We start from the raw sequence: 13,534 nt of genomic DNA, 5'->3' as shown, positions 1-13,534 counted from the left end.
TAGTGAGCAGAAGGGAGGGGAGACGAGGCAGAGGTTTGAAGGAACAGTAAAATAGAAGGATAAGGAAAGAAATGTGACAGTGACAGCACAAAGCAGTGGAGGGATATCAAAGAAGTATAGTGCATCGTAAGTGCAGAAAGCAGAGGATCAAAAACTAAATAGAATGTGAGAGAAAAAGTGTGTGTTTACAAAAGAAAAGTAGGACACAAGCATGAAAAACAATGAAATTGGCTTGAAACAACAATTGTCAGCAGGTGATTTATACTATCTTGTTTTGTCTGTCATGATATTAGTTTTTTTTATTTGTTTGATTTGTCTAATAGTGCCTTTTTATGGGCTTTTCTTTGTAGCCTCAACTGAAAATGTGTATCATCAATAACAGATAGTGTTAGTGTTAGATAATGTTTCGATATACAGCCATTCATTGTTTGTGTATTATAGTGCCTCCAACAGCTTTAGAACTGACCCTTATATAAGAGGGGGTTTATGCAAAATATACTTTCTTAGCTGTAAGATTCTGTGCAATGCTCAGCCCTCAAGCCTATGTCATCTATGTTCCGACGCACAATTCTCCATAAATATACAGAAGCAAAAACTGTACAGAACAACTTAACGAACCAGATGCAACGTGCTTTAGTTTAATTAGTTAAATGCATGTCGATTGTAATTTGATAGTGCTTTAATATGTTGTTTTTGGCAAATATCACATTGCAGTGCAGCTTTAAACAATAAAAAGTCTGTACTGATGACAAGTTAAATTAAAGTGCACATTTGTGACCTCATTTACAACATAAGGCTGATCAGCTGCTATCGCTGTTTCACTTTAGGCTTAGAGCCCTGCAGGCTTCAAGCTGCCTTCTAAACTTGGATCTAGGTGGATAAAAGACAAAAGAAATAACACACGACCCTCCTACTCACTTTATGTTATGTTAAGAAATGTATTGACATCAAATCCTCTTCAAATTCACTTCGCTTTGATCCAGCTATTTAATGTACACTGTTCTCTTTATCGATTGAATGACCTCTCTTCAAAATAAAGTCAAACGCATTGCAGTGTTGTGCAGCACATTCAACAGCGTAATGATTTTGTGTTCACCTGTCTGTAGCCTGGATGTGTTTCTTCTTCTGAGGCGGGCTCATGGTAGCAGGTGGTTTGTGCAGGCAAAAACGACAGCGATGGGAGCTGTACAAAACAGATTCACAAGTTTAAACAAGGCTCACTGGTCAGAAAGTTAAGTCTGACTCAAACATCAAAAAGATACATGTAGAGCATAGTTATCTGGGCCAGGTGGATTTATTTTATTTTGCATGAATGACTGTGTGGACAATGCCAGAAATAATATGATATGAAAAACATTCGATATCAGATTCTCACTTTACATTATACATTCATTTCCTATTTGTTTCCATGGGCCAGACAGTCTGTTTGAGTGGGGTCCTATCAATGTTCTGTCCACACATATCCCCTGTCTAAAGCCCATAGTTGATTTAAAGGTTTAGGCAGGATAAAAGAATGCAACTCATGATCAAAACTCAACCAGCCTTATAGCATTTAATGAGTCTCTTTTGTCTTTATGTGTAATAAATCAGCTTTATTAATGACTTAACCTCTAAGGACTAATGTACGATCTACTAAAGTTTATGCAAGCATTAAATCAGCCCATTTACTCTCTCTCTTAATGACATCTTTTGCAAATTCTGCTAAGTCATGTAGTTCTGCGTTTATTGATGAGTTAATTATTGTGCACAGACAGTTGTTTGGCCCCATGTATCACCATGCTCCAGAGTTGTGTGCATTGCAGGCACTGGAGCACTTAAACGATAAATTACTAAAATTGCTGTGAACTTCCACTAAGCTTTACTTGATGAAAAATGCAAAGAAATAAAAGTATTTTTTTCAAGACAAATGTGTTTTTACTGCAAAACTGAAAATGGAGCAGAACTGCAGGTTAACTATTATTCATTTGATCAGTGCTCCTATCTGTACTGGAGTATAAAATAATAGACTTGAGGATTTCTGATCTTATGACCTTGAGACTGGTTCATGCATTATTGATTTGTCACGCCAGTATTATTGTGCCTCAATTGGAAGTACTGTAGTGTGTTTCAACAAAACAAAACCCGCCAAATATACCCTGTATGGGACATGTCATGTAGAATTGGCTATATAGACACTAAGTCATGTTATAATAGTGAGCTCACTGAGAGTTGTATGGATTGATTCACGCATGTCTGAGTAATTCTGCATTGTCCTGCATTTGAGGCTTGAGCACTCAGAAGATTTCAGTTTTCACCTGGCCTACCCCCTGCTGTTTTCTATGGTGAAATTTCACTATGAAGAGGATTATTAGGAAGTTAGAGCATATTAGCTCTACAGCTTAAAACTAGAAGTCCAGTTTCTATGATTAAGCCATTATATATAAGTGATAACTGCAGTTGAATAATGATCCAAGAACTGTATGTTAATACAAAGTACACAAAAAATAAAACTACAGATTGCTGTTCCAAATGTAAGAGAAACTTCTGGGGCTGTACTGCAAGCAGGGCCAGTAAAGGCTTGGACATGAAACGACAGGAGAGATGAAAGCAAGTGTCAACCGTGTGTTTGAAAGTGAGTGGGACACAGCTCATGAGGGTTAGCGAGCACCATCTTTCCAAGAAGAGATTAAGAATAATCGTATCCAGGGGCAAGACAGTATGTGTGCTTAGAAGTGAGTGGTTTATATAGAATAGAGAAGAGAGAGTGAGGAAAGTGCATCCAACCCCAAGGTGGAAAAGTGCAAATTAGAAGATTGGGAGATATGACAGGGAGCAAAAATCAATATGGTTCGAGTGATAAAGTTACAGAAATGGGCCAAAGAAGCCAGCGACAAAATGCTCTGGAGAGGTGCAAAAGAAGAAGCATGAGCTGTTGTTAGTCTTCAGGCTCTTCCAGAAAGGACAAGAATGTGTGGGTGGAAAGCAACATTTACTGACACAAACTCACCAACTGTCTGTGTGTGTGTGTGTGTGTGTGTGTGTATGTATGCGTGTGTATGTGCATGCACCCAGCTACCAGTAACATTATATAAGGATGATCAAAAAACAAGAAACCATGGCAACACAGTAATCCTTCAAGCCTTGCCACAAAACAAGACAAAATAATCAGGTGCGACAGAGCAGTCACAGAAGCAAATGGGAACTTTTGAACAATATACAAAGGCTGCCTGTGATGTGCCCTGATGATGACAGTCAAGTAACAAGCCAATAACAATAGTAATAGTAATAATAATATATATCACCTAACAATTTGATATGTCACGTGACACAGCTTGCAATACCAGCGTTATCACAAGCTGGTCATATAGCAAAATTCAATATATATCATATCTATGGGTTTCAGAATGATAAAGAATTAGTTGTTGCTACAACAATTAATAATTTAAAATAAATAAATAAACTCAAAATGTCACATATAACAGGAAGCTGAAAAAACATGAATATCTATCATCTAACAGACACTGAGGGCAAGGCGGGTTAAGTGCCTTGCCCAAGGACACAACAACAACATTTATCTGTGGGAGCTGGAATCACACCACCAGCCTGTGGGTCAGTGGATCTAATCGCGCTATTAATGATGCTTATGTCAAGAGCAGGATTTGAACCGTCAACTTTTGGATCAGTGTACAAACACTCTACTCACTGAGAAAACTTTTGAATGAACACCAAGTTTATTATTAAGCATCTTAAAATCTCCATTGGTTTAACATCAGGATCACTGAATATTCTATGAGGTGTGATGTCACAATTCCGAGCTCTATACTTTGCCCATAAATAAGACCATACATTTTAAAGGAATGTTTGAATAGGATTTATCACAGTCCAGAAGAATACCCTTTGCCAGCCCTCTAGCTCTTCCCGACAGCAACAGTCATGGCTTCAGCATATTTCAGGCCTACCCTGGGGATGTGACAAACCCCAAATCGAGGCATCCAGGCCAATGCCCCAAATGTCTACAGCCGCTCCACAACTCAAGAACGACGCTCCCCTCTCTGTCTGAGTGCACAGCTTAGGAGAGGATAAGGGGATAAATGAGGTAGCTTCGGTGGATGCCTTTTCACTGGCCACAGCTTAAAAGCTCATTTGCATCTGTCCCAGTGCAGCACAGGGCTAAACCCTGACTCTGGTCACCTAAATAACAGCAACACACCTGTCATTTTTCAGATTCTCATAGCACCAGACCAAAAGCTTTATGATAAGGCCAATTACAGATGGTCTAGTTTGAACAGAATTTATAAAGTAAATACTGAAGAATGTTAAATGTGTGATCCTGGTGATGATATGTATAGACTCACTACATGGTATTCATGGGTTTTAGCTTTCTGTTATATGCAACTTTTTCCTTCTCAAAAGTTCAGTGTTCAATGCACATATAATGGGCAAAAATAATGTATTCACCTTCTTCTGGAAGTTGACGTGGGCGCTGCCACTGTCATTGGAGTTGTATTATTTTGCATGGGGCTGCCGATAATTCTATATGGACTACATAGTCATTTTAAAGCCTCCAGAGAATCGGTGTTAACTTGTTGGTCACATGAACATTGAACATTTTACATAAATCAACCTATTTTATGTAATATTTTTGAGGCACCAGAAAGAAAGTGCGGTTTGGAGCATTTAGAGGAAAATGTGTGAGGGGTGAAATAAGGTCAATAGAGTATTATGTAGTATCTTGGAAAGAGAAGAAGACATTTGTCAATACTTGTCAATAGTTAAAATGAATAAATGTTGATAGAATAGAAAAACACAAAAGGGATATTATATGAGTTTGAGGGTTGCAAGAGATAATTTTGAGATGAGAAAAACAGTGGGTAGTGCTATGAGGATATTAAAAAATAGCATTGTACTGCTGTGTCTCCTTTCAGTGTAGTGTCATTTCCAGAGGCCAGGGATCATGAGCTCCCGAGGGTGCTCTCATTCAGATAATGAAGCACTGCCTGAAAATGGAGTGAGCCGGCAGACCCAGAGAGACCTTTTATAGCATAATTAAAACTTTACTATCAAATCTCCAAACCACTTCTAGCACAGCAGTAGAGAGGCAAAGTGCTCTTCCTGACACGGGCTTGGATTTCATATGAGATCATATGTGAAGCAACCTATCTCACTCTCTTAGCTCTGGGATCAGGGGCTGGACCGAGGAGACTGAGGGCTCACACAGCAGTCAATATCACCTGCTGACAAATCCACATTATCACAAATGTGTGGAGAGTAAACAGGAGGCATCCACTCCACAGCAGTGTCTCATAACGAAGCACCTGTCACCGTGGCTCATGCAACATTACATCATGTTTTCAAAGCAGTTAGGCTCTAGGCAACTGTCTGAGCATGTAAGAGAATTTACTAGTAACTGAAACTGACATGTATAATAAGACTGAAGTCCATAGTAGTCCCATGCTAATAAAAAATCCACGTAGACGTTTATGTTTTTTAAAATGTATGCAATTGTTGATAAAATTAATAACTGATCCTGCATCATAAATAATACACAATTTGATAAAACAAGCCAGTAAATAATAATGTACTGTTCTCAAATAAAAACCTATGCCAAATCAAAATGCAAAAACAGTACCTTTACCAAGCCGGCTGCACCTCAAGAGAAAAGCCACTGCAGGAAATGAAAAACAAAGATAGTGCTATATTGTTTCATGATCCTGCAGTTTTACCATCTCCATATCTCACATATTTACTTATACAAACAATATGCCATGGAATTACTGTGAACATAGACTATACAGCCTCTATGTGGATGAACCTCCTATTATTTTGAAATAAGAGAATTGCATGCTGTTTAATCTCCCTGTTGACCAAATGCCAAAATTATAAATAGCAGCTCCCTGTACAGTAGGTGCTTGTGTGTACCTAAAGATTTCATTATATGCTTTTGCAACTGGTGTGGATAATGACCTCATTTCATGCAGGTTTGATTGTACAGAGTGGCAGTGCATGGTGCGCAGGTGTGCACTGCATCTATTGTGTCTGTTGTTCAATTGAACTTCAGCCCATCATTATAAGAAAACAGAAAAACATCTGCCCCATCCTTTATATTGTAAATAACATCTTTTATAATCTCTCTGATAGAAAACACAATTGGATTTTTTGATGTATTTCTGCTTATAGCTAAGGCACAGAAGGCACAAATGCTGGTGTTTACTTATATTCACAGCTACATGTTATTTATATATTTATTTACTTATTTTCCAAAGCATCGGATGAGCCAACATGAGCTGGAAAAGAAAGATGAGTCAACTAATAGGAGGCAGCAAGAATAGCGCCTCGTGACATGTGGAATGAAATGCAAGCATCACATACCATCAAACATGAAACACAATTATTGCATTGCTACACTGAGCTCATGCGTAGACGCCCCCTCTGTCTGTGTATATGTGTTCATCTCACAAAATTGATTGTGACATGTGGAGGGCCAGAGGACACAGCACTGAATCACATTAGTGGTTCCACATATTAGATTCTCCTGTTTTCTTCTTCTTTTTATGTCTTGTTTTGGAAAGACATGACACATCTCAGACCAGAGGCTGTTCCAATACTTTTCTATGGACTTCAATTTTCTCTAGAATCGATCTTTGGGGAGAGGCGAAAGTGTTGTTGATTTTCTTGGAGTCCGAGTGTTCTGCTTTTTAGAGCGCCTGTTGTTCAGAGGCAGCGGGCTGAAGAGGCCTAATCGGTGCTGTGAGCGTGACGTTCTGATTAAAAACCTAATAAAGGAGCCCACCACAGACGATCAGGGGCGGAACACCCACCATCAGTTTGTGCTGAGAAAAGAGATATTACTGCTGCTGATTTTAAAAAGGTTACAATTGCTGGTTCAACAGTAAAGCATAAAAAACTAATATAACAAAGCTTATGTTGCACCAATCCTGTCACAAATTTTCCTTCTTACAAATATTTATGTTTTGGGTAACTGCCAAATGTGTATCAACTGCTCTCCAATATTTGTCCATTTCATTTTTTTTCATCTGTTTGGATACACAAGACCATTAAACACACCAAAATGTACATCTGTTTCAGTCCAAAGAAACATACACATTTGTGGCTGCCATCTTGTCTTCTACAATCAGTCACTTTATGTGTGGCAAAGACTATACTGCCAACAGTAGTATAATAAAAGTTAGAACAACAACAACGACACCAAGGTATGGGGTTTAGGTAGTGAGGATCAGAGAGAGTCCTTTTGTTCAAATGGATATGAGCATTGAAACTGGCAACCCAAATGAAAGACTCATGTGAAGCTCAGTCTCCTTTCTGATTGGGTAAATGGCTTAAGAACAAAAACACCAAATGAAAGCATCAACTTTTTTGGACAAAAAAAAGGATAAATCAAACAGAACAGAATAAAAAGATTCAAATTTGTATTTATTAAAATGTAAACATTTCAAAATGGGCCAAGACAATGCCAGGTGCAAGTACTTGTGTTCTGAAATTCAACAGATTTGAAATATATGCTCCATTTATTGTACAGTACATTTGCACATATGTGCATCTGGTTGCCTGCTAGCTATGAACCAGGCTGTTATTAATCTTTCAGTGCCATCCCACATCTCTCTGCTCTCACAGTTACATTTTACTTCACTTCTATTCTCCCCTCTTCTCCCAGTTTAACAGTGTTGTGCCCCGTGGTCTTGAGCGTGTGGTTATGTATGCAGGAGATGGAGATTTTAATTAATTCTCGTCCCGTATGTGCCTGCATCTGTAGGCACATACTGACTCTAACATAACCTGGAGCCAAGACTAAACCAATGAGACAAGCAAACCACAAAATTTCCTTCAACAGCCTTATCCAATTGCCATTCAGGCACTTACAAAATAAAAGAAGTGACTAAGTTTCACTCCTGCCCCACCTCCTCCTTGTAATGCCCCATCTTTTTAACCCATCTGTATGAGGGGAGCAGAAGAAGGCCCATTAATCACCACATAGAAACAATTGCATTATTTAAAACGTTTGGTTTTATATGGTACAGGTACAGTAACAGGCATTGGACCTATTGCCTTTAAGAGACAGAGGTCCAAGGAAAAGTGCTAGGAACAGATTATGTGAAGGGGGAAATGTGAAAGAAGGTAATGAGTGTGAAGCAGCGCAGGGCTGACAAATCGCTCTGCAGATGTGATGGGAAAATGTGGCACTGGAAGAAATTGACTATGAAATTTGTTGCAGAAATACAGATCTAAGGGGTAAAAATAAAAGCTTTGAGCAAAGAGGATATATAATCCTGGCCAGCAATTTCTCTGCATATTGTCCCCCCATAGCACCTGCCAGAAAGGCCCAAACAATGCAACAAATGTAGCCAGCATTGAACGATTTTTAAAGTAGTATTTTAGTAATTTAGTACTTCTAGCAGTACTTCTACCACTAGAACTTATATTACTGCATCTTTATATCAATGACAGTAAAAATGTTTTTAATATCCTCCACACCTCTGCCGAGAAGTACTGTATATGTTCTGCTCCGGGCAAAACCAACACCCACGTGCTGTTCCTATTGTGTCTCCAGCATAAGAGTTCGTGCCTCCTCACTTTCTCGCCTTGTCTTCGTCTATCACAGTCTTCACAGGAAACCGGGCCTGAAACACTCACACAGATTCTAGCACCCTTCAGTCCACCCAAAACACACTTAGCTGCAGATCTATCCAGAGAAGGACTAAAGCAAAATCCCATTTCTGTTGCTGTTGTTTTTCCACTGAGATTCTGACAAGGGGAGTACGTCATTAGTCAGTAATGACTATGACAGGTAACAGCTCTATCATTGTTAAAATAACTGATGCCACTGATGTGACTTCCACTGAAATAGCAATAGCTAGAAATAAACACAACACTATAAATATATGGCTACACAGTTTGTGGCTTATCATGGACTAAATGTCAATCTTATTGGGTTTGTATTTCACTTTCAGGGGGTCATTGCAGCATTGCAATGATTATTTCACATAATCTTCCAGATGCCCTCCCTTTGGACATAAAATGAGAAGATTAGAACAGTTTAACCCTGTTTTAAGATAAGATGTTATTATCCCAGTCATGGGGTGAGATATTACTAAGGTCCTTTGGTTACAGATTTCAGTGAATGAACCTAAACGTGCAATTAGAAATAAAAAAAATAAAAAAACATGAGAGCATACAGTATAAATATAATCAAATGACTCTCTTTATCACTCTCAGAAGATACATCTCTAAGTTATGAAACTAAGGTATTCCCATTTTAGATGCTGTGTGTGTGGAAGACGTGCTCATTGAGGCATGGCCCATTCTTTCTCAATGCAGGACATCTGATGATAAGCCAATCAGCAGCAGCAGGCCTGATGGAAAGGGCTGAGTGATGAGAGGCCATTTTCCCAGCAGAGAGCGAGTGGACAGGGGATAGATGATGTGCGCTGATGCAGGCCAAGCTGCTCCTGCCCGGCGCCAACCAGCTAACACCTGAGACCACAGAGGGCCACAGCTGAGCCTGGATCATTGTTCTAAAGTGCGCATACTGACACGCTACTGGTGCAGCCAAAGTTGAGCTGCTTCTTGTTTGTGCTCTGTAATGGCTCTCTCTGCAGAAGGCACAAGTTTGAGTCATGTTTCGGTTCAGAGTGTCCACTATTACTGTGTAATATATCAGCCAATTAACAGGGGCTTGGTAGAGCACAGTGACATTGGCATGCATGCAGAAGGGAATTCACTGATAAATAGGGATTCGATTTGCATTAATTATTGCACTTGGCACCAGGCAGAATATAAATGCATTATTATTTTTTCTTTGATACCTGTTGCAAGACTTGCTGCTAAAATAGAGACAGCTCTCTGGTGAATTGAATTAGAGTATATATTGATCCCCTTCAACATGAAAACGTATCTGGTTTCACTTTGTGATATTTGGTGGATGACAGGAGCCTATTCTAGTAACATTAAAATAGATAACCAACAGGCAATATTTAATTCTCACAGCAATACAGTTTAGTTTCATGTACCCAGACAGGTGAGTAGAATATAGGGTCACTGGAAGTGAGCCCATAATACACTGTCAGACCCCAATTAGAGATTATAGTTGGCTGTCTTTAGAGCTGGCTACATCTGCATCTCTCTTGCTGACAGACTGAAGCTCAAAAAACACAGAGAGTACAAAATTTAGGAAAAATAATAGGAAATGTAAAAATCAGCATCGGCAATGCTTAAGACAATTTGCAAATAAAAACGTGACTAAAGTAAATATGACTCAGCTAATCACTAAGCCACTGAAATCTGTGATGGTATTACAAAGCCACATGCAGTCGCCCAAATTGCCAAGAGGAGGCAAGACTTAGAAGACATCAGTAAATCCTCCTCAAGTTGCCACACAAAGATTAAAAAAACTTCAAATCAGACCAGAAGTGACAGCATAAAGCGCCATTTTTGACAACATTACCACCGGCGTCCCCAGACATACCCTGACACACGTACTTCAGCAAACCGCTAATATCTAAAATGCTCGTCTGTCAGGTACCAGCCGACACTCTAGGCATAACAAACACATATGTGAGGGCTGCATTTGGAATCAGAGGGTTTGTAGGAGCGCCTGCAGTGGAGAGATAAACATGGCTCATTTGTCAGTGTGTGAATGTATGCATGTGTGTCCTATTGTGTGCGTGTGTGCATACGTGTATTTGTCTTATGTAGTGTATTTCACCTACCAGGACAATACAGGCCCCAAGGAGTCCAGCAGCACACAGCGCTTCAGTTCAATTATCGTTTACTTACTGCCATCTTTCCTTTTTACCCAGGGCTGTGTCATTTCTCAAGCTGTAAAAACAAGCCATGTCTGTGGTTAAAGCTGAGAGGAAGGAATTGCTGAAAAAAAAACAACAATAACAAAAGGATTTTAATGGATTTTAATTGTGGCCGTTTATAATTAAAAATGCTGCACAAAGAGTTGATGAACAATAAAAATTGAGTTGTAAAGTTACAAATAAGGGTTTAAATTGTAAAATAACAAGAAGTCTAGAAATATCACATTTGTCTGATACTTGTCTGAAAGAAAACATTTTAAGTGTGAACTATTTTGATTTTTCAGAATATCCTCAAAGGCAACACTCCATGAATAGTAGGTCAGTAAAACTAGTTAAATAGTTTAAAATATGGACTTTGGTCACAAGATTAACTTGTCAGTTAAAATACCTTGATGATATTTTTATCAGAATCACAAAATAAAGAGATGTGTTATTTCGTTCTGGTTAAAGCACAGTGCTTAAAGGCATGTAATGTATGACATCTTGAGAACAATCACATCTTTCAACTGGGATTTAGGCACATAATCCAAGACCAGTTGTCCAAATTAAACTGAGAAAGAAGTGAATATCCTTTGAGACTAGCACCGCTTTAGTGCACTGTGAAGTTATTTTACTCCTCATTATAAAAGCTAAATGTACTCCTATCCCTAATTCGCTCTAGCTCAAACTGCTTTGTAAAAGTAGCCTACATGTCTATACCAGAACACAGGGGATATATAATTTGTGTGTGCCATTCTCTGTATGAGGCAGTTAAGAGCCAGAACTTGGCATGTTCTGCCCCAGTAAGTGCCTTCAGAAAGAACTGGCTGTGAAAGCTGCAGTCAAATAGCTGTAATTATGTACAATCAGTCGACAACCAGGGGCTGGCTGAAAGGCTGCTCACACACAAACACCACTGAAAACGGGCAGAATGAAAGCTTGGAGGGCCACAGAGGCGAAAATATGGCACAATATAAAAAGATGGCAGTGAGTTAGTCTCTAAATCAAGGACCAAGGTTGTGAGAAAAACATGCAGTAATGGAGATCACAAATGCTGCCTATGTGAATACTAACTGGGTTTTTTCTGGTTCTCTCTGTCAACCACATGAATGCCACGAGTAAAGTAATAAGACATGTTGCTAAACCAATAAGAGATGTTTTATCTTTGTGTATAATGTGTAAACAAAGAACTTTGAACCTCCATAGTAAGAAGATATTATAGTGTGATTGAATTTCAATTAGTTTACCTCTGAACAAACAGCTGATTCAAGAGCAGTATGATTTAATTCAAATTTCAAGGCAGCAAACTATACATCTTCACTTTACAATTTTGGTGCTGCTGCAGAGCAGGTCTGATGTGCTTTCATATTGCTTGTATAAAGTCTACATCACAATTTAGCTTAACAAAATGACGTTTTGCGGCCAGGCAGAGCTGCTGGGTAAGCAGAATAGTTTATCTCTGTAGCTTGTGGGTTGAGTTGTTGCTTGAATGTGCAAATTGAAAGTGTCTAAAGGGAGGTAGTTGATGAAAGAGGCAAAGGGGGGTATTTATCACTCCAGTGTCTATCCTCTTAATCCTTAGGGTGCTAGTTCATTTAGGTTCATAGTGTTTTAATAGGACCACCTGTGCTATTGATGTTTCTTTGGTTAATACTTGGACATAAATCTTTCATTTATTCCTCATATTTCTGTATAATTCAAAGCTTTATTAAGCAGGTACTACAGAGCGGTGGTGCTAGTGAAGTGGAAATGTAGAGTTCAAATTGCTTTCCCAGCACTGCTTACATTAAAGGTCCACAGATAACAGACTCGCTGCAGCAGTCAGCAGCTTTAAAGCATCCTCCTGATCTTTAAATGTTTTTATATCATCCATCTCCATTCATCTCCCCCACCACACTTTTCCTCTGAACTGAAAATAATTTCACCAATTACTTTGGAAACAGCAATGAGTTATTGATCTTTGGCCAAACCATTTAACCCCCCCATAAATATCCTCAGAGGAGTCACAAGGCAATCACTAAACAAATCTGCACTGAAGTGTCGACTTGTCTAGAAAGCAACAATGTGGTAATGACAGTGAAGTCATAAATCATGTGTCTGAGTCTGTGCACAAGGACTCATGTAACTGGGATCCTTCTGCTGTAGCCAGGGACATCACATGGGCTCTTCTCACACACACTTAAAGGCAACCAGGAGCACGTAAGTGCAGATAGCAAGAAAGTGGACAGGAAATCAAAATGAATAAATACAGGGCAATTCACAAGGAATTAAATTTTATATAAAAAGCCACAATATATTACTGAAATATAAATTATTAATGCTAGTGCAACACAATGCAGACACACACAGTAACTATGTGATAATATGGATAGATGGTAATTAACACACAGCTCTTGGAAACTGCAGCACTATCTCAGGGCAATTTGTTTCATCAATAAAATTGCCCACAGACACAATGAGTGACAGAGGGTGAAAGTGAAGGCAGTGAACCTGCTTTCTAAAAACAGAAAGTGGTGCTTGAGGTGTTAGACAAAAAGTAATTTCAAAGACTTATTTGTTTAGACAAAACAACTGAAGGCAGACTTCTGCTCAAAGACATATCTGCTAGAAAAAAGTAATGTTCTTTTCTGCATACACACTTTTGGGTGGGTCTGACTAATTATAAATAAGTAATTCTTGAGGAAGAGGGTCAAGTGAGCCTGCAAAGTTACTATTTGAGTTGAAGAAGAGGTAACCCTTACCTCTGGGTTTCATCT

Source organism: Periophthalmus magnuspinnatus, chromosome 17 (assembly GCF_009829125.3).
Source record: "Periophthalmus magnuspinnatus isolate fPerMag1 chromosome 17, fPerMag1.2.pri, whole genome shotgun sequence".
In the NCBI taxonomy this organism is placed as follows: domain Eukaryota; kingdom Metazoa; phylum Chordata; class Actinopteri; order Gobiiformes; family Gobiidae; genus Periophthalmus; species Periophthalmus magnuspinnatus.
The sequence above is the reverse complement of the archived record's forward strand: the minus strand, read 5'-3'. Positions refer to the sequence as shown.